Consider the following 15068-nt stretch of genomic DNA (forward strand, 5'->3'; position numbering starts at 1 on the left):
CAGAGTCAGAAAATCAAATAGTTTGAAATTAGTGTCTATCTATCTATATAAATGAAAATGTGTCCTTCTGTCTTTCTATACAAATCCACAGTTTACAAGCCAAGATAGTGAAATTTGACATACGAGCGTATTACAGGTCAGGTCCGGAATTAGAAAAGGATTTAGCCCACAGTTTACAAGCCAACATCCCTCATGGTTCTACACCTAAAACACTATAGAAGAATAAAAGCATTGTCCGGTTTGGTTTATTGTTAGACGCAGATTTGGACACCATTCTTCTTGGCCCATCTGCAAGGTCAATAATAAAAATATTAAAATGTTATTTTTGTTTCATCTCATAATTTGATTTTATAACATGCATTTTGCTCCATACTAAGGAATTATGGAATTTTATTCTGTAGCATATAATCTAAGTCCCTGATCATCATTTACTATGGCTCTCGCGTGGAGTTTACAGTACCTTCTAAATGCTGTATGAATTTATTAGGGATGAGCGGGCTCGGTTCTCAGAGAACCGAACGCACCTGAATTTCGGGGATCCGGGGCGATCCGAGCAAAGTTCTGATCTCCCTGCCTGCCCCGGATCCCTCACACGAGGCAAACCCTTGCGATGCCGCTGTCGGGTCGCGAGGTTTTGTATTGAGCGGGCTTAACACCGATTGGCTGAGAGATCCGTCTGTCGCGGCTCTCAGCCAATCAGCGTTAAGCCCATTTAATATGAACACAGGAAGCAAAAGAAGATGGCGCCCGCCATCCCTCGCTACCTGACACCACCGGCACCCCCCGCTGCCGACACCTCCACTGGCAGCATCCCCCGCTGCCAACACCACCGCTGCCGACACTGCTGGCACCCCTGCACTGCTGCCCCACGTACTGAGGACACCGTTAGCGACCCCCACACTTCCGGCACTCCCACACTGAAGATACCACCAGCACCGCTGCACTGCCGACACTGTCTGCACACATGCACTGAGGACACCGCTGGCACCCCCACTCTGCTGACATCACTGGTACCCTTCACTGAGGACACTGCCAGCACCGGAGCACTGCCATTCATGTACTGAGGACACCGCCAGCAACCCCCGCACTGCCGACACAGCCAGCAAACCTGCACTAAAGACACCGCCGGTACCCTTCACTGAGGACACTGCCATTCAATGTACTGAGGACACCGTCTGCAACCCCCGCACTGCCGACACAGCCAACAAACCTCCACTAAAGACATCACCAATACCCTTCACTGAAGACACTGCCAGCACCGCCATGTACTGCGGACACCGCCAGCAACCCCGCTCTGCCGACACTGCTGTCACAGTAAGTGCACTATTGGTGTATCCAACCCACACTGTATGACACACTGTATCCGTGTTGGAAATTGGAAGCTGAACTGCCACGTTAGTGCCGCCCACTGTGTCACTTAGCTTAGTCAGCCAGCCAGCTGGATGCAACCTTTTGGCCTTAACTAAATAAAAAAAGGCTTATTATGAGTTGGAATATGGTAAAAATTGCTATCTGCATCCATGAGGAGAGATCCATCTGATTTACAATCAGGCCCATAAAGATGGCAACTAAACTGGGATGCAAAAACGCAGCTCTGCAGCACAACTTTTTATTTATACTTGCTCATGCATGAGCTTACACAACTAGATCGTGTCAACAGTGGCGACCAAACTTTTTTGCCTACATCCTTGGTTGCTGGACCGCACTATGGAACACACAGAGGCTACTTCCGGTTCATTCCTTTGTCTGCCCCTGAAGGGTAAAACCGATTGGATGAATCTTATACACCGTGGAGACCCTGAATGCCGGAAACAGCTGCACAAGGAACTGGAAGTAGTTGCTGTGCATTTCATAGTGCAATCCAGCAACCAGGAAGTACACAGTCATCCTGGTATCAGAACAACAGAAGCTCTTGGCCCTATTTACACTGTACATCCGACACATTTTGAATGCTTCTATCTCCGAAGTTTGCTTTACACCATTACAGACACTACTTACTTCAAAGACCTTAGGGCTGTGGATGGGGACGTTTGTCACACTTTTCGTGAGGCCTGCCTAAGGAGAGGTTGGTTGGAGGATGATGTGTAAACAAACATTCTTAAAAATCCCGGGCAACGCTGGGTACTCCAGCTAGTATACAATAAATCCAGGCAGTATGCACAATTTCCCCATACAGAACAGAATCTGCACTTACGCCTGTGCCATCAGTGTGCCCATTATAAATAATAAGTTCCTCTCGCTCTGTAGAAATGGTGAATTATATGACGTAGAGAGGTCTGATACAATCGTACTATGAGACTGCATACAGGGGGCTAACAGGTAAATGGACAACAGCCTGACAACACAATGGTGCTTCCTTGTAACACTGTTCCCTGTGTACTTTAGCTGAGCCATTGATGCCCATACGCTAGCATAGAGGTAACATGGATTCCTCCCAATGTGACGGCTGGTGGGGGGTCTGTGCCAGTATATAGGCAGTAACAACTGTCTAATATGCTTGATAGCCGACACTCAATGGCTTTCGCCATTTGGTCTGCATACTGTCCTGTAATGAATAAAACCGTGCATACTAATAATAAACGCAGAAACGTGTATTGTATATAGCGTCTTTTTATGCACTTGTGATAGAATACGTCAGTGACCACAGCGCTCACTGTTTCAGTGTAACTACTGCTTTATTCACGATAATCTGTGCATCCACAGAGAAGATACCTGGCTTCCCAGATCACAATGAATGACGTATGATGTAAAAGTAGAATTACTGTGTATACCTATACAAGCATCATCTTGTGGTGTCAAAATATATTGCAACCTGAAACACAACACATCATCTCTCCACAACTAACAGTATATGGTGTCATGCCCAAACTACACTGGAGACAAGACAGCCCATTCATTCTGAGCTGTAACACAGATGGTCCAATAACTTCCTCCTAATATTGCCAGACAGGACGCCGCCGCACTTTGGGCCTTATTCAGAGGGACGCAGATGGAGTCACAGTGGCATGTTTTGGTTACCACCCATCTGCGACTTTATGCAAATACCGCTACAACGTCCGACCATCTTGCGACTGGCCGCAAGACGCCATTTTGCAAATGGCCGCCTAAGCGCCATTTTAGATAAACTCACACTTCAGTATATGTGGCGATATTACTATTAGCATCATGCGATTGCATCTGTGACCATCGCCATAAGTTACGGCGATTCACCAAAAGCCCGTTTCATGACTTTACGTAGTTTGGGTGCTCTGGATAAAGTGTATATTATTATAATTCCCTTAAAGGATATATTTTCAAAATTGGATTGCATTAGCTAAACAGAGCAAATGGCCACGTGACAACTAGCCTGTGTAGACAAGCTTCCTGGATATAACGTCTGCTCTCACTCCAGGTGGCCCTGCTCGAATACACACCTTACATTAGCAGGCTTCCTGCAATAAAATACCTTCAAAGCCAAGATTGTTATCTTAGGTTTGGGTCTTGTAGCTGTGCTAATATGCATTTACACAAGAGCCTGGGAGAGCAAAGGACTTTACTTTTGAGCCTGGGAAGGGTGGGGGCTGCTGAGAGAGGGGGGCGTGTGGAACTATAAGGCTCAGCATTCCACACTGCTAGGTGTTCACTTAGTTTAAGTGAGATTTAAGTGCACCATTTCTCATACTCACATTAATACGCACAATTGCGCTGGTAACTAATCGCATATTAGCGAATGCATAAGATCCTGTATGAAATCGCTGTTTGTTAGCTTCATCCGCACGCATCTGCCAAGTTAACTAGAGTCTTTACATCACACCCCGCATACTTACACATTACATATTCACATAAAAGGTTTAATAAGCTTTAAGGTGTAAGATTTAAGTTTGTTCAGTTAGTATAAATGCTGTGGAATAAAGATTATTTGGTAATTAAGGTTTTATACATGCTAAGTAAGCAGTGTTTGGTTTTGTACTGATGCGTACTCTTTCAACAGAATTCCGGTATTATCGGTGTGGAGATCGCATCATGCATTCTCAACTTATGGACCGCAGAGACTTCAAGCAACAAAATGTATATTATATGAACAACTGTTAGGATGTTGCATGGGGCGGGAAACCAGAGACCCTCAGTTGTTGGAGGCTGGGTTGTGTCTATTTGAATCAGCCTGCTAAATGCTCTGTAACAGATGCATCCCCCTTGAGGACCAATGGCATCAGCAACAAACTTCTCTATTGTGTTGTCTATTTCTGGGGGGTATAAATATGTGTGCTCCAACACTGGGTCTTAGTCTTCTTGCTGAATGCTGACTGACGAGGGGTTTCTTGCTGATGCCTAACATCTGGACCAGGGAGTGCTGCGTATGTATAATTGTACTTGGGTCTGTATAATCTCTTTGCGCTTAGATTATATGAGGATCATAGCGTGTAACTGCTGTACTTTTACTTGAATAATACTTTGTGCTTTGCAACCACAGATTCTAGGTCTGAAGTCTTTACTTACTGTATGACTGCGTACGCAAAATAGCATCATCCTTAGAGGTTTATAGGTAGGATATTAGAAGGTATAGACAGGGGTATATAGAGGTTCAATTTCAATATCGTTAGGAGGAACAAAGGGTGGGAGTTGGGCCATTTTTGCCAGGAACCCAAATTTGATAATAATCCATCCCCGATGCTCAGACTCCATCCTTCCCATCTGTAGATCTACTGCTCGCAGTGTTAGTGCTCATGTATGATAATATGGAGAGAGTCACTCGTCAAACTGGCACTAACTTATACAAGGCAGTATGACCTCAGGAGAATACAATGCACAATCCGATTATCGGTCCACAGATCGAAACTGGAAAGTCCTGGCCCTTTCTACCTAGGTGGGCACCGGCAAGATCCCAATGAGTCTGCCCGCATTAGGCAAAACCAGGTTGGTTTTGCTTTTTAAATGATTGTCAGTTCAAAACATCGGGCAGACTCGTTGGGAGCTCAGTGTTGCCTGAAGGTCTTAGGCTATTACATTACACCTACTGTAGGTCTTAAGACTTTTTGATCCTATCAAGGGCTGTTTGGTCCATGACACTACGTCTAAATCTATGTAGGCAGGTATACATTATCTATTCAAATGAAGAGACGGGAGTGTGGTGCTAAACTACTATGTTCCATCTGACGTTTCTCCTGCAATCCTCAAGCCTGTTGAAATACTGGCGGCTGGTTCAATCCCAACAGTGGAAGCCCGACAGGAGTAAGTACCCTAACCCTCACTTAGTGGTTCCTAACCTTAACCCCCTCTTACCGCTCCCTAAACCTAACTCTCCCGAGGGGGTGCCTAACCCTAATCTCAGCCTGGGGTGCCTAACCCTAACCCTCCCCCCTAGGGGTGCCTTACCCTAGTCTCCCCCCAAAACCCAACTCTAACCCTGCCTTCCCACGACTAACGCTAAGGGCGTCCCAGACTTACCTTCGTTTGGGCTGGCGTCCTCAGCGTTCCGGCGTCGCTATTTCGACACCTATGTTAAATCCCTTGCCGGAATTCCGCTATCGGATTGAGACAGTCTCATAACTACATCCCTTCCAGACACCACTTGGAACAAGCCAATACACATTAGTCTATGAAAACCCGACTCAAGCGCAATTAATAAGGAAGTAATTCCTAATACCTGTACGCATATCCCAGGTGTAATCATATAGAGACTATTTAATAATGGCAGAGGGCTGGATTCAGAGATATACACTAATGCGCCGCAGCAGCAGCCATCCTGTACACAACCGCTGCGCCAAAATATGCGAATGGCGCAGCTGCTGTGAGATGTATCGAGATGCCCACCTGCGGCTATGCCAATCTAAGCACCTGCGTACAGACGCAGCATCGCGCAGAATGTCCGCGCGAGCAGAGACGCCGGAGCCATTTTATATGGCATACGGGATCAGACCCAGGCTGCCCTGAAAACGGTCACGTCTGTGGTTATTGCCACCACTCCTATCTCTGCGAGCGACGCATGTACAGTCTAATGATAATCACTGAACTGCACAAAATATGAGATATGGTAAGAACTTACCCTTGTTATCTCTATTTCTACGAAGTCCATAGGGTTCCACAGGATACCTTGGGGTATAGGTGTGACGTCAGTCGCTGGGCACCATAGAGTTAAGCTTTTCAGCCTCCCAGGATGCACTAGGGTCCCCCTCCTATACCCCGCCCCCGAGCAAAGGCACCTCAGTTAGTTATCAAGCCATAGGCCGGAGGAGGAGAAGGAAGAGAGAGAAAAAAGATCTGGACACATACAAGAATCACATTCTCACCAGAGGGAGACGGAAAACCGGTGACCAGAGCAAAGCCCATCTGCAGCACAGGTACGACAGGGCGGGAGTCCTGTGGAACCCTATGGACTTCGTAGAAATAGAGATAACAAGGGTAAGTTCTTACCATATCTCATATTTTCTACATCAGGGTCCATAGGGTATCCACAGGATACCTTGGGGATGTCCCAAAGCAGTATCCTTTAAGGGTGGGGACGCTCCTGTGCAGAAAGGAGAATCCGCCGCCCGAAGGAAGCATCCTGAGAGGCGAAGGTGTCAAACCTGTAATACCTCACGAAGGTATGGACAGAGGACCACGTAGCAGCCTTGCAGATCTGAACTGCCGAGGCACCACGTCGAGCTGCCCACGAAGGACCCACAGACCTAGTGGAATGAGCCTTCAGAGAAGGTGGGACCGGTAGGCCTTCATGAAGATAAGCTTCAGAAATAGCCATACGGATCCAGGCTGCCAAAGTTTGCTTTGAAGCAGGCCAACCCTTTTTACGGAAGCCATAGAGGACAAACAAAGCGTCCGACTTCCTAAACGAAGAAGTGCGGTCAACATAAGTCCTTAAGGCCCGCACAACATCCAAAGAGGCCTCACCCACGGAAAGACCCGGTGAGTTAAAGGCCGGAACAACTATTTCCTCGTTAACATGAAACTGGGAAACAACTTTGGGAAGAAACTCGGGCCGAGTGCGGAGCACTGCCCTGTTCCCATGAAAAACCAAGAAAGGGGGTCTACAAGAAAGTGCCCCTAACTCAGAAACACGTCTGGCCGAAGCAATGGCCAGAAGGAAAACAGTCTTAGCTGTTAGCCATTTAAGATCCACTGAGCCCAGTGGTTCAAACGGCGGTCCTTGGAGAGCCCTCAGGACCACAGCCAAATCCCAAGGTGCCACAGGTGGAACAAAGGGCGGCTGAATGCGGAGAACACCCTGCATAAAGGTGCGCACATCCGGGATTGTAGCAATCCTACGGTGAAACCAGACAGATAGGGCCGAAACCTGTACCTTCAAAGAAGCAAGGCGAAGCCCATGATCTAGTCCCGCTTGCAGGAAGGCGAGAATCCGAGACAGACGAAACTCCCGCGGTGCATAACCTCTCGGTCGACACCACTGGAAGAACGTATGCCACACGCGATGGTATATCCTCGCGGAAGACGGTTTCCGAGCTCGTAACATGGTACGCACCACAGAGCTGGAAAACCCCCGGGACCTCAGCATGGCCGTCACAACAGCCACGCCGTCAAAGACAGCAGAGTCAGGTCCGGGTGAAGGCAAGGACCCTGAGACAGAAGGTCCGGTCGTAGCGGCAACCGCAGAGGACTGTCCACGGACAGACCCTGAAGGTCTGAGAACCAGTGCCGTCTGGGCCACGCGGGAGCTATCAACAGGAGCGTCCCTCCTTCCTGTTTGAATTTCCGGATTACCCGTGGAAGAAGGGAGACCGGAGGGAACAGGTATGCGAACCGGAACGTCCACCGGACGGATAGAGCATCCACCAGAGAAGCCCCTTCGTCTCTTGTGCGAGACCCGTACACCGGCAACTTGTTGTTGTGCCGGGACGCCATGAGGTAGATTTCTGGAAGACCCCACCTGTCCACCAGTAGTTGAAAAACGTCCGGGTGCAGGGACCATTCCCCCGGATGAACGTCTTGGCGACTTAGAAAGTCCGCCTCCCAATTTAGCACTCCCGGGATGTAGACCGCTGATATGGCCGGAAGATTGCGCTCCGCCCAAACCAGGATCCGAGAGACCTCTACGAGAGCCGCCCGACTGCGAGTTCCTCCTTGCCTGTTTATGTAGGCCACGGTGGTAGCGTTGTCCGACTGGACCTGCACCGGGCGACCCTGGAGAAACCGCTGTGCCTGCTGGAGAGCATTGAAGACCGCACGGAGTTCCAAGATATTTATTGGAAGCTCCGCTTCTGTCGGCGTCCACCTGCCCTGGAACAAGTGTGGACCCGAAACTGCTCCCCAGCCCCGAAGACTGGCGTCCGTTGTCAACAGGACCCAATTTGGAACCCAGAACGGACGTCCCTTGTTGAGGTGGGTCGTCTGTAACCACCACGCAAGGGACAGGCGAACCTCCGGGGTGAGCACAATCGTCTGGGACTTCAGAGACTGAGGCAGCCCGTTCCACTTGGACAGGATCAGGTGCTGCAGAGGTCTGGAGTGAAACTGGGCGTATTCCACCATGTCGAACACCGACACCATGGAGCCCAGTAACCTCATCGCTGAGTGTAAGGACACCCGGCGGCTGTGCAGGCAACTGCGCACCCTTGACTGTAAAGCAGAGATCTTGTCCTCAGTCACGAAGATCCTTTGCTGTCCTGAGTCCAATAAGGCTCCAAGAAGCAGAATCCTCCGAGACGGGATTAGAGTGGACTTCTGCCAGTTGATTAGCCAGCCGTGCCGTTGCAGCAGTGCAATGGTCAGGTCCAAGTGGCGTAACAGGAGCTCTGGAGATCCTGCCACCAATAACAGGTCGTCCAAATACGGCAACATGCGGACTCCCTGCAGCCGCAGAGAAGCCGCCATGACCGCCATCACCTTGGTGAAAACACGTGGTGCTGTTGCCAGGCCAAAAGGTAACGCCCGAAACTGGAAGTGGTCGCTGCGGATTGCAAACCTGAGGAACTGTTGATGGCGCAAAAGAATAGGGACATGCAGGTAAGCGTCCTGTATGTCCAATGACACCATGTAGTCCCCAGGTTCCAGCGCCAGAATGATGGACCGTAGGGTCTCCATCCGAAACTTTGGTACCCGCAAAGACTTGTTGAGTGCTTTGAGGTTGAGAATCGGACGATATGACCCATTGGGTTTCTGTACCAAAAATAGATTTGAATAGAAACCCTGGCCCCTCTGGGAGAATGGAACAGGCACTATAACTCCAGCCTGGAGCATAGTGTGCAATACCTTCCGCAGCTCCGTAGCCTTGTTCCGGTCTGATGGTAGACCCGTGGTGAAGAAGCGAGCCGGGGGTCTGTGCCGGAAGGAGAGGGCGTATCCGTGGGAAACCACCTCCAGAACCCAAGTGTCTGTCGTAGTGGTCGACCAACACTGGGCGAACTGTAGCAGGCGGCCTCCCACCCTGGGATCCCCCAAAGGGAGGCCCGGACTGTCAGGCCGCAGGCTTGTCATCTGGCTTGGGGGCCGGACGTCTGGTACTCCATGCCTGCTTCCGGGGCTTGACCGATTTCTTAGGGCCAGCCTGTCGAGGAAACGACTGTGGTTTGGGCCTGCCCTGGGCCCTAGATGACCGAAAGGACGATGGTCCAGAACCAGAAGGAGCAGCGGCCGACGGGAGACAAGCAGATTTGGCTGCCGCCAGCGTGGCCACAATCTTATCCAGATCCGGACCGAAGAGAACTTCTCCGGTAAACGGCAACGCTTCCAGACCTTTCTTGGAATCTGCGTCCGCCTTCCAGGATCGCAGCCACAAGGTGCGACGAGCAGCTATCGCTGCTGAAGAAATTCTAGACACCAGAGTACTAATGTCTAGAGCCGCCTCGTTGATGTAGGTGGCCGAATCACGGAGATTGCCAATCAACTCCGCCTGTTCGGCCGGACAGTCGGATTCAAAAGAAGCCTCTAATGAATCCGCCCAGCGCTCCATCGCTCTGGCAACCCAGCAAATGGCCATAGCCGGCCGTGCTGCCCCCCCTGCAAGGGAATAAGCGGACTTCAGGCAGATTTCTACCTTGCGGTCCGTAGCATCCTTAAGGGAGGACATGGATGGCATCGGCAATGTGGCACTACGGACAAGACGGGTCACGTGAGAATCCACCTGTGGAGGGGATTCCCACTTAGCAAAATAATTATCCGCGAACGGATAAGCCACCGCCAGGCGTCTCTGCGGCTGGTATCGCTTGCCAGGCTGTTTCCACGCCTCCTCTAAATGGTCCACCAACTGATCCGAAAGAGGAAAGACAGTGGCATCGCCCTTCACATCTTTGAAAAAGGCATACTTAGATTTAGCCGCTGGGGGAACTTCGTCCTCAATCACCAAGGCTATGCGGACCGCCCGAATAAGTCCAGGAATATATACTTTGGACTTAGCATCAGCGTCCTTAGTATGGAGAGGTTCCTGATCGTAAGGATCCAGAATCTCCCCATCATCAGACGTCCCTTCGTCATCCTCATAAGGAGGCTCCTGAGAACCCGGGAGCGGGGAAATAGGGAGACCGTGGGGTACCACCAATTGTCGTGGGAACCCCTGCATGGGTGACGACACCACAGACTGCTGGGACAAACCCATCGGAGTAAACGCGGGCTGCGGAGCTAACTGGCCCACTAAAGCTGTTAACGCCTGAGCGAAACAAGCCCAGGGCGGCTCCTGTACCGGTGCTGTAACCGTAATAGGCCGCGCCATGGACAAACACTGCCGGCAAAGGCCCTCCGCGCTACCCTCCCCCTCCACTAACGGTACTTTGCACGTGGTACACTGTAGCCGGAGGGGAAAATCACTTTCAGACATGATGGCACCACGTATGTGACCTCTCTCACCAATTAAGTATTAAATAGGCGAGAGACCACCCTGCAGCACCGCACCGCAAGGGCTTTAGCAGAAAGAACAGGGACAGTAATAAAGCTGACAGTTTAGAGAAGAAAAGTTACAGGCAGCGCTAGCACAGTCACATACAATGCAGAGAAATAACAATTCCTGCACTAACAGCGCTGATCACTCAACTACACAGACACAGGGCCTGGTAGGACACAGCGCTGCATACACAGACCTCAGCCACAGCGGAGGAGAGGTATGCGGGGGGACCCAGACCACGATGCTTCCGTCCAGCGCTTCCAGCAGCGTTCACCATGCGTTCTGGAGAAGATGGCCGCCGAGGAGCAGAGAGGAGGCTGGCCTGGGGGAGGAGCGCTGCCACAGGACCAGTCGGCAGCATGCAGAGAGGGCTGTGTGCAGCGGGGGAGGCGCCGGCTGTGAGACAGGGAAGGCGCGCTCCCCTGGCATGCATTTAACCCCTGGGACGCCGCAGCGCTACCGCTCTGCTGCGGTCCGCTGTCCCAGGGGGTAGTGGAAAGCGCAGGTTGGTCGCCTGGCTCCACGCTGCAGCCAGTCCCCAGGGAGCCCCCTGCCTGGGGACTTAGGACCAGGTGACCAGCGGGGACCCACCGCGGGACCCCGCTGCTTACCTTTGTCCCCCTTGGATCCGGCCATGGTCCGGAACATCTGGGGTCACCGCTAGCTGTGCCCCCAGATGCTCACCAGCATCCCCGTATCGGTACCGGCGTTCTGGTACCGGCAGGGGTGTAGGGAAGACAGCATGGACGTCAGGACTGACTGTCCATGCTGTACATCAAGATGTGCAGCCACAGCTGCACTGAAGAAAGCTTCAGGGGCTCTTCTAGCCCCCACTCCGACAGGTGCACCCGACGCCGGCCGGGCACCAAACTAAACTGAGGTGCCTTGGCTCGGGGGCGGGGTATAGGAGGGGGACCCTAGTGCATCCTGGGAGGCTGAAAAGCTTAACTCTATGGTGCCCAGCGACTGACGTCACACCTATACCCCAAGGTATCCTGTGGATACCCTATGGACCCTGATGTAGAAATATCCACTTTGTGTCCCTCTCTCTATACATCAGGCCCTGAGTATCTGTCACTGGGCAAATAAAGCCTCCGATCATTACATCTGGCATCAGGGACGGGTGTATAGGAGAGGAGTGTGACATTACCCCAGTTATCCACAAAACGCTGTATAACGTTCCATATGACAGGGAAGAAATCTACCATTTACTGCTTACTGCTGCTTTTTACTCATTATGGGCCCAATTCATTCGATGTTCGGGAATCTGCGCAGGCGCCAGACCTGTTCTGCGCGCGTACAGAACGGGTCTGCGCGCGTACAGAACGGGTCTGTGCGCGTACAGAACGGGTCTGTATGTGAGGCCGCACGTAAACTGGCAGCAGATTGTCAGTGATTGACAGTCTGCTGCCGTTTGGGGGTGGGGAAGGGGTGGCGATGACCTCAGTTTCCTGAAAGGGCCAGGATCTATGTCGGCTGTCAGAGTTTTCCTGCCCTTTGCCTCGCAGCTGCGGTGGCCGGCTGCATGACCCCATGGGTCACCTTAGCCGGCCGATGGTCCGCAGAGTATCCGATGCTGCGTTGCACAACGCAGCTCGGATACGTGATGCTCAAGAGCTGTATCACATTCCTCCTTAATGCCAGTGTTCCGTGACCATTACAGAGGCTGGCCCTCACTGGTCACCACAAACCACAAGTACTGGGATCCACCTGAGCAATACAGGGGGGCCTGGTGGCAGAGTATCACAGAAGTACTAGTGTGGGGAAGAAAAACCAAATTAGTGCTGCAAACCACCCTCCCCTGTACCAGAGGTTCTCTGATTCAGACCCGCTCGCTCGATGCGTAGGCAATTCCGGGACGGCAGGCGATCGCACGGCAAGGCATTAGCACGCCCACTATGTCTTGGCATGAGATCGCTTTGTGTATGCAGATGCCCACCAGCCTGTCTAAATGCGCCCACTTACGCACGTCATCTCCTGGAAGTGTATGCAACCATCGGTACCTTCGATGCATATGCCGCTCTTGAGGTTGACCATACCCTGCCGCAAGCACTTCAGTGTACAATTCAGCCAGGTGACGAGTACTATGACGCTGCCTCTTAATGATGGACGCCTCTGAAATGGTGCTGAGACGCTCAGGCAGGCCTGTGTTCGCACCTCCACTCCCCCGCTTTTAATGGCCAGCCCGTCGCCACCCACAAACGCCTTCTCCTGTCACTCATTTAGCCGGACTGTCTATGTGCAGTGAGTGAACGCTTCCCGATCACTCGCACTGATTTGCGCACACGCACTGCGGTGCATGCACGCAATGCAAACCTCGGCATCCTGCGTGCGAACGCTTCCTAGCGAGCGAGTCTGAATCAGGCCCTCAGTCCCCAAGGCACCATAGCAGTGCAGAGTTTAAGAATATCCATGCTTCACCACAGGTGACTTAGTACCTCGGCCAATTTGATTTAACCACCTGTGCTCAACCATGGATATCACTAAAACCTGAACTGTTGGGTGCCCTGAAGGTCGCGTTTGAGAATCTGTGCACTACGTCGATGGTTCTCAACTCCTGTCCTAAAGTAAAGGCCCCCCGTACATCAGCTATCTAAAAACCACAATTGAACAATTTGAAGATTTGTTGGCCGATTTAGGATTTCGCAATCTAGCAATCTGTGCCCATACATTACAGATCTCAGTAATTTGCAGATCGATTGCAGCAAACACAGATCTGCCAATCTTGAAAGTCCCATCATTTTACTAGTAAAGGAGGGTATCCACTACCCGACAGTGAAAAGACTGAACGATAACGATATTATCGTTCACTACACTGCAGGGTGCCCACACTGAACGATATATAGTTCAGTGCAGGCACAATTAATCATCTGCAAACATGCTGAAACTGACAATATCGTCAGGTTGACCAGCATGTTTGAACAATGATAGATGTCTAAAAGACCAAATTTTCAAACGATGTTCAAACGATGTTCAAACGATGTTCAAACGATGTTATCGTTCAACTTTATCATCTAGTGGATACCCCCCTTAACGGTCTGCAAATCTGCTGATCATCTCCATACACTAGCAATCTACAGCCCCAATCCATCTGTGACATGCAACATGTTGGAAATTCATCTGATTTAACAATTCCATTCACTTTTTGGTCACAATCTGCGATCTGTGAAGCCTCATACATAGCAGATTTTTATACAATCATCTGCAAATTGCAGATTTACCACAATCGATTGCTGATTGCTGAAGATAAAAATCTTTCCCTTTTTCAATCGATTGCAAATTGCTGCAATCGATTGAAAAATGGAAAGATTTTTATACACAATCGATTGCAAATTGCACGATTGCTGAAATCAATTGCTGATGTAGAATTTCTACCTGTGGAAACAGGTGGGATAGATATTGACCCAGAAAAACAAATTAACTCACCTGTGCATGATTAAAGAAATCCAGAAAACAGGACCTGTTAGGAATGGAGTTGAAGACCCCTGTTTCAGGGAGATTGCTGCCTGCCAGTTCTGCAGGAACCAGCGACATTACAGAAGTGCCTAGAAAATCTAAGTATTGCTGCAGCCAACAAAATGGCAGCAATCACTGCGTGCGACACGGGCAGGAACTGATTTTACCTCTACACCAGATGTTCCCACCCCAGCAGTTTAGGTTTTAGATATATCCATGTTTGAGCACAGATGGTTACATCAAATTGACTGAGGTACTAATTAAATCACCTGTGGTCAAGCAGGGCAATCCTTAAAACCTGTACTGTTAGGGTGCCTTGAGGACCGAGTTTGGGAACCTCTGCTCTACACATCTGACTTATTGAATGTTATTATTGCGGTCTCCCTAAACACCATTCCTAAATGGCCGGTTGGCAGATGTCCAATACTACACAAAAGCAATTGCAAGATTATTAATTCTAAAATTAGAGCCGTTTTGAACTTGTACAGAACAAAATGTCCCAGAGATAGGGCTGTGACAGCTGCACGTCACATTTCCTGTCTGTAATCCCAGCGGATGTCAGAGCAGGAATCCTGGCACTCTGCTAGAATCACATACATGACTCCTGCTTCACATGTGGGATCTCTCATCCAGAGCACATTGGCCCTCATTCAGAGCCACTCGTTAGCGGCAGTACGCTCGTTCCGAGCGATGTTTGCACATCTGCGCATGCGTACGGTTTTTAGTACGCATGCGCGAACCAGTCAGTGCGGCCGAAAATCGTTGGTACGCAATATAGCGAGGGCCTGCTATTTTGAGTGACAGA

Source organism: Taudactylus pleione, unplaced genomic scaffold (genome assembly GCF_031769625.1).
Source record: "Taudactylus pleione unplaced genomic scaffold, aTauple2 ptg000201l, whole genome shotgun sequence".
Lineage (NCBI taxonomy): Eukaryota > Metazoa > Chordata > Amphibia > Anura > Myobatrachidae > Taudactylus > Taudactylus pleione.